A 6,683-nucleotide genomic window follows, 5' to 3' on the forward strand; every position below is an offset into this window, starting at 1 on the left:
GGGGATTCAGGGAAAGAAATCAAGGATTACTTTCTAGGATTTTGGCCTGAGCAACTGAGTGACTGGCTGGTGGTGCTATATTAATTTTGGTAGGTGATAACAGGAAAACAAGTACCCTTGAGGAGTGAAGCAGCTGAAGGTTTCTGTCTTCATTGTGTTAAGTTTTAGTCATCTATAAGAAATTCAATGGGATATGTCAAGTAGACAATTAGATATATGAGTCAGAAACTTGAGGATGAAGTAAGAACTGGAGATATAAACTTGGTGACATCAGGAAAAAGATGATATTTAAAGGAAGGAACTAGATGAGCTGCCTTCAGGAAAGAGTATAGAGAGAAAAGAGGCTGAGACTTGATGAACCCCTCATACACTTGAGCATTTGTAGGCAAGACAGAAAAAGAGGGGATAGAAAAAGAAATAGACAGTGATATAAAAGAGAGGAGAATGTGGGTTTCTGGAAACAGACATGAAATATTTCCTGATGTAAGGAGTAGCCAACTGTACCAAATATTGCTAGAAGTTGAGATGAGATTAGAAAGTGGGCCATTTCATTTGTCAATCTGGAAGCTGATGGTGATCTTTATTAAGAGCCATTTCAGTAGAGTGTTCAGGATTAAACCCAAATTAGGGGTGGTGAGAAGAGAATGTGTGGGAAGAATGTGGAGGCAGCAACTATAGGTAACTACTTTGAGTAGTTTTGTCATGAAAGAGAATAGAGAATGGAGCAGATTCTGGAAGGAAGCTTTTTTTTTAATGGGTTTTATTAAATCAGGTTGTGTGAAAAGGGGAAACTGAAGGAGAGAGAAATACATGTGCAATAGAGGAGAGGACAATAACAGGGTAGAAATCCCGGAACAGGCTATTTCAATTGGAGAGATGTCATCAACTTTCTTTTGTGTGGGCAATTCACTTTTATCAATGCAACTTGTAGGGTGGTGGCCTTCATCATTTGGTCCTGCATTATGTCCAATGGCTTCCATATCTCACTCCATCAAGTCATCACACCTTGTATTTTTGTCTAGTTGGGGTGACTGGATTCATTATAACTATCCACTTAAAAGTCACCTATTGAACAACAGTGGGGATAAGGCATGGAAGAAATTAACAAAACCCATTACCGATTCAAGATTTGAACATGCCCTAGGGACTCCCAGAAATACTTTAAAGGAATAGAATAGAACTTGAAAGCATTTGAGAATCCTGCAAATATAGGTGATCAAGGGACCTGGTAACATCTAGGCACTGGTGCGATTGTGGCTTCATTGGTACCCAGCAATTGATGATGTTCTGATTCAGTGCCCTTAGGTCAGTTGTTCTTAAAATTTTAGCATGCAAACCTCAAAAGACTAGTTAGAACATAGGGCCCACCCCCCAGAGATTGTAACTTAGTAGGTTTAGGGGTGGACCCTGAGATTCTACATTTCTTATACTATCCTAGGGGATGTGGATGATGCTGGACCAGAGACCATACTTCAGGAACCATGGGCAGAGAAGGGACTGACTCTTTTCTGATAGGAAAAATCAGGAAAAGGTAAATAGGAGAGGAATGTGAGCTGCAGACATGCATAAATGTTAGGCAGGCCAGCAAGAGGAACAGAGACAGGGTCCTTATTTGTTTCTTTTAGTGGCAGTTTAAGCTAAATGGATCATGTGATGATCCATTTATACTGTTGACAAAACTATAACAAACACATCTGCTGTGCTGCCAGCTATTCCAAGGAAATACTGATTTAGGTAATGCAATCTTAATGAATGTATTAGTTTTACCAAATAAATATGATGGGGAAAAATTGAACAATGCTTGGCTATTTTTGTACTGTGAATTTAGATTCTGTGAATCATAATTCACTTACAAAGAAAGAAAGAGGAACACAGGTGTGTTTTATTTTCTATAATAAAATAGATTATTAATCAACATTTCAGAAAAATATCTACTATCCCTGCCCCCCCTAACAAGAAACCCTTGTTGAGTTAATAGCTTCAGGCTCCACCTATCTGATAAAGAGGCAGCTTTACTCTACCTCTCTACAGACTGGCATTCTTTAGTTTGGCTCAGTTTAGTTTTTAAATTAAGTGAAGACCAACAGTGGTATTAGTCTTTCTGCAGGTTTGTGCAGATGAACATGAGACTTTGTAGTTTGCTTACAGTTATATTATTATAAAATCAGAAATGTGTTTTTGTTAAATGCACATTTCTTTTTAAATATCTATTGTATTTAGAGAAATAGTAGTTCTTAAAATAGATTTCATATAGTGGTTTGCTACATCATAAATTATATATATGTTATATTTTGATAAATGTGACCAAATTTACCTCTAGCAACGTTGATCTAATTTGTATTCATGAGAAGCATATTAGAAGACGCTGTTCCTATAATTTTGTTAACACTGAATGTTATTGGTTTTTCAAGCTTTTGCCAATCTGATAGTTGAAAATGATATCTCAGTTTATACTTCCCTAATAACTCGTGAAGTTAAGCATTGATTCTTATACAGGTTGACTTGGCATTTCTTCCTCTGATTTGGTTGTTTGTATTCTTCGATGAGTTTTCCATGAGCTTATTTGCCTTTTGATTTGTAGAAATTCTTTGAAATATTATGGATAGCAACCATTATTGATAGGATCTCAAGTAGGTTCTCTCAGTCTGCCGTTTGTCTTGGAACTTGGTGGGTTGGCGCACACAAGTTTTGTGTGTATGTGTGTGTGTGTGTGTGTGTGTGTGTGCCAGTTGGTAAATTGTTCTCTTTATGACTTCTGAGCTTTATATCAGGCTTCGAAAGGCCATTCCCTCCTTAATGTATTTTCTGTATGTATGTTTCCATATATTCTTTTATTAGCTTAGTAGCCTAATGTTTATGTTTATATCTTTGATCTTAATGATATATCTGTTTGTATACAGTATGACAAACAGATTAGAAGTGAATTAAGAGTTCAGGTTTAGACATATTATGTTTGAAATGCCTATTTGAGGAGGGGGCTGGCAAAGATATTAAAGTCTGAGCTAGAATGATCAAAAGAGGGATTCTAGAATCAGTGGAGGAAGCCCATAACCAGTCAATCCCTGAGGCAATTTAGTGGCTGAGCAAAGGAGATTGAGAGGAAAGAATTACTGAATTCAAAGACAAACAGGGAAGGGCAGTGCCATGGAAGCCAATAGGAGAATGAATAATAAAAGGGAATGGTCAACTCTACAAATACCTCTAAGAGACTGAACAAGATGAGGACAAGACAGGGTCATTGGATTTAATAACATCAAGGCAATTTGTGATCTTGCCAAGAGCAAATACATTGCACTGGTAGAAATGGAAACCCCAAAGAAGTGAATTTAGGAATGAATACAAACGTGAGATGCCGCAGTCTGGCTGGGCAAAATTCAGGAGCCACTTGTCAAAAGAAAGAAACTTTATTTTTAGAACCACACACGCCAAACAAAACAGCTCCTCAGGAAAAACCTTCAGAGCCCAACTGCCAACGCTGGCTTCCCACAAGCCTCTCAACCTCCCCCACTCCTCCTGCTCTTGAGGTTGATTGGCTGGGTCGCATGGGCAGAGCCAAAAAAAGTCCCCCAATGAGCAGCTCCATGGTCTGAAAGGGCGGAGAAACAGCCCAATGAGCATCACCGCAGAGGAGCCAATCAGTTGGCAGCTAGAAGTTTGCTGGGGCTGCTGTGAGCCAATCATTAACTGGCAGCTGAAAGTTTGCTGGCAGCTGGAAGTTTGCTGGGGCCCCTTCGGCTGTGGCTCTCAACATCTCCCCCTCTCTGTTTAAACAACAAGCATGTGGCTTAGGGACCGTGCCTGCCTTAGGTTGTCCAATAGTACATATGGTTCTTACCCGTTATCGGATGAGCTGACCTCAAGGCGTCAGCCTCCTGTCTTAGGTTGGTACCATCGCAATTGGATCTTACCCGTCACTGACTACCCGTCTAGTATACAGCCACACCTGTGGATAGGTCTTTGTACCAGCAGGGGGGTGAGGTTCTTTGCCTCACCTCTGTTGGCCCCCAAATTTTAGCTGAACGACCATGACAAGCAGAAGGGAGGAAGATACACCAAGCCAATTGACGGCTCCTTTTGGAGCCGATGACATCATCAGCAAAAATACCCCAACACTACCACAAGTCGCTGCACCAACAGATAGTTCACAATGCATACAGGTGAGTTCACAATGCATACAAGTGATTCATAGTCCAGGCAAGTTCTGCAAGCAGTTCAGTGATGGCTATTGCAGAAGCTGTAGATTGGTTTTATCTTTGTCTTCACTGGCACTGGGATGAAGATAGGAATTCTGGCAATAATGGCTAAAGAAAAAATTATATAACATTCCAGAAGGCACTAAAAGAAAACAATTTTCTTAACAATATACATTATCTTGAACAGAATTATTAAATATAATGAAAAGGAAAGGTGAAAGTAAACAAACAGATCTGTTAACCTCCTTTTTTGTTCATATATTAAAACAATCCTCAACAGCTGTTTACCCAATTTAAATTAAACCATTTAAATCACGTGAAAACAAAATTTGGATCCATTTTTTTCATGAGTGCTTATCATATATGATATATGGACATACGTACATTCAAACATATAACACAAAACACAAGTGTGCACACATAATATAATACATACAACACATAACATAATAGTAAAGGCCTTATAACTTTTTACAGGTGAAATCTCCACTGCAATGTTTAAAAACTCTATAGTCAAAAAATAGAACTGATCAGCAAAACATTAACCTAGGTCTGTATGAGCTCAAAAAACAAAATAGAACTTCATGATGTGGGAAAGGGCAATAATAAAATAGATATTGAAAAAGGCATCCTGGTTCTGTCACAGATGTAAGGGTAGCCAAACTGGAGTTCTGGATATCAGCTGTTATGGATTTGAGCCAAATCATCTAATTTTTGGTCTGTAGAAATAGCTTTAGTTAATCTCTCTGGAATCCAAATCGGCTGCTGTTCTCCCTGTGGAAACATACAAACAGACCCCCGACTCCAGACAATTACTGGGTCAGGACCTTTCCATTGTCCTGTTAGAATATCCTTCCAAAGTACCTTGGGCTTATGTACATTTTCTGGACACATATGCCTTTCCGCAGCACTAAGCCCTGATGAATCCAAATTTAAAAAGTTTAGAGTAAAAAGGGTTATTTTAAGTTTATCTTTGGGGAATATATACCCCTTCCCAATTCCCTGTTTTTGTTTAATAAGTACATTTTAATAGTTTGATGAGCTCTTTCAACTATGCCTTTTCCCTGTAGATTGTATGGAATTCCTGTTATATGAGTAATGCCAAACGGTGAGCAAAATTGTTTAAAAGAGGTAGAAGTATAACCAGGGGCATTATCTGTTTTTAACTGTTTTGGAACGCCCACAGTGGCAAAATTTTGTAAGCAATGAGCTATAATGTCTTTAGTTTTTTCTCCGGCATGAAGGGAGCCCATCAAAAATCCAGAAGAAGTATCAACTGTAACATGCAAATATTTTAATTTTCCAAATTCTGGCAAGTGTGTGACGTCCATCTGCCAAATATGGTTAGGTATCAGTCCTCTAGGATTGACTCCAAGATTAACTTGTGGTAAAAAGGTCACACAATTTTGACATTGTTTTATTATTTGTCTAGCTGGTTCCTTAGTTATTTTAAAATGCCTTTGTAAAGTATTAGCATTGACATGGAACTTTTTATGAAAATGTATAGCTTCTTCTAGTGTAGAGAAAATATGTATGTCATGTGTAGTTTTATCTGCTAAATCATTGCCCAAACTAAGGGCTCCAGGCAATCCTGTATGTGCCCTGATATGTCCTATAAAGAATGGATCTTTTCTGTCCCAGATTAGACTTTGTATAATGGAAAGCAAAGAGAAAACAGTAGAGGAAGGGGAAATCCTACCAGCATCTTCAAGAGATACTATAGCATTAACTACATACTGACTATCAGAAAATAAATTAAATACAGAATCTTTAAACATCACAAAAGCTTGTAATACTGCATTAAGCTCTACCTTTTGAGCTGATTGTTTGGGTACTAAAAATGTAAAAGTTTGATCAGGTGTAACTATTGCTGCTGTACCATTATTTGACCCATCAGTGAATATATTTGAAGCATTCATAATAGGTGTTTTTCTTGTCATTTTTGGAAAAATTACAGGATGCTTAGACCAAAAAGACAATAAAGGATTAGATGGTAAGTGGTTATCAAATGAAACATTAGATTTGCACATGATTATTGCCCAAGTATTTAACTCATTAGCTAACTCATCAATTTGATCCATAGTATATGGAGTAATAATTTTATTGGGAGAAATTCCAAACACTCCCTTTGCTGCTTTTATTCCTTTGAGTATTAATTATCCTACAGCCTCAGGATACCTAGTAAGAATAGTGTTAGGAGAATAAGATAAATGTATCTTATTCTCCTAACACTATTTTTTATTTGCTGGCAGCTGGAAGTTTGCTGGGGCCCCTTCGGCTGTGGCTCTCAACAGTGAGAGATAGAGGTGGTGACCAACCATGGACAACAAATTCAAGAAGTTTTGCTGCAAATAGACATAGAAATGGAAGAGGAGATGTTAGAGATGGGAGAGACATTTGAAAGATGATGAGAATGATTCGGCAGAGATGAAGAAATAGAAGCAGGAGAGAAAATGGATAACTGAGATTTAACTTAACCCATAAACTCAT

The sequence above is a fragment of the Marmota flaviventris genome, chromosome X, assembly GCF_047511675.1.
Source record: "Marmota flaviventris isolate mMarFla1 chromosome X, mMarFla1.hap1, whole genome shotgun sequence".
In the NCBI taxonomy this organism is placed as follows: domain Eukaryota; kingdom Metazoa; phylum Chordata; class Mammalia; order Rodentia; family Sciuridae; genus Marmota; species Marmota flaviventris.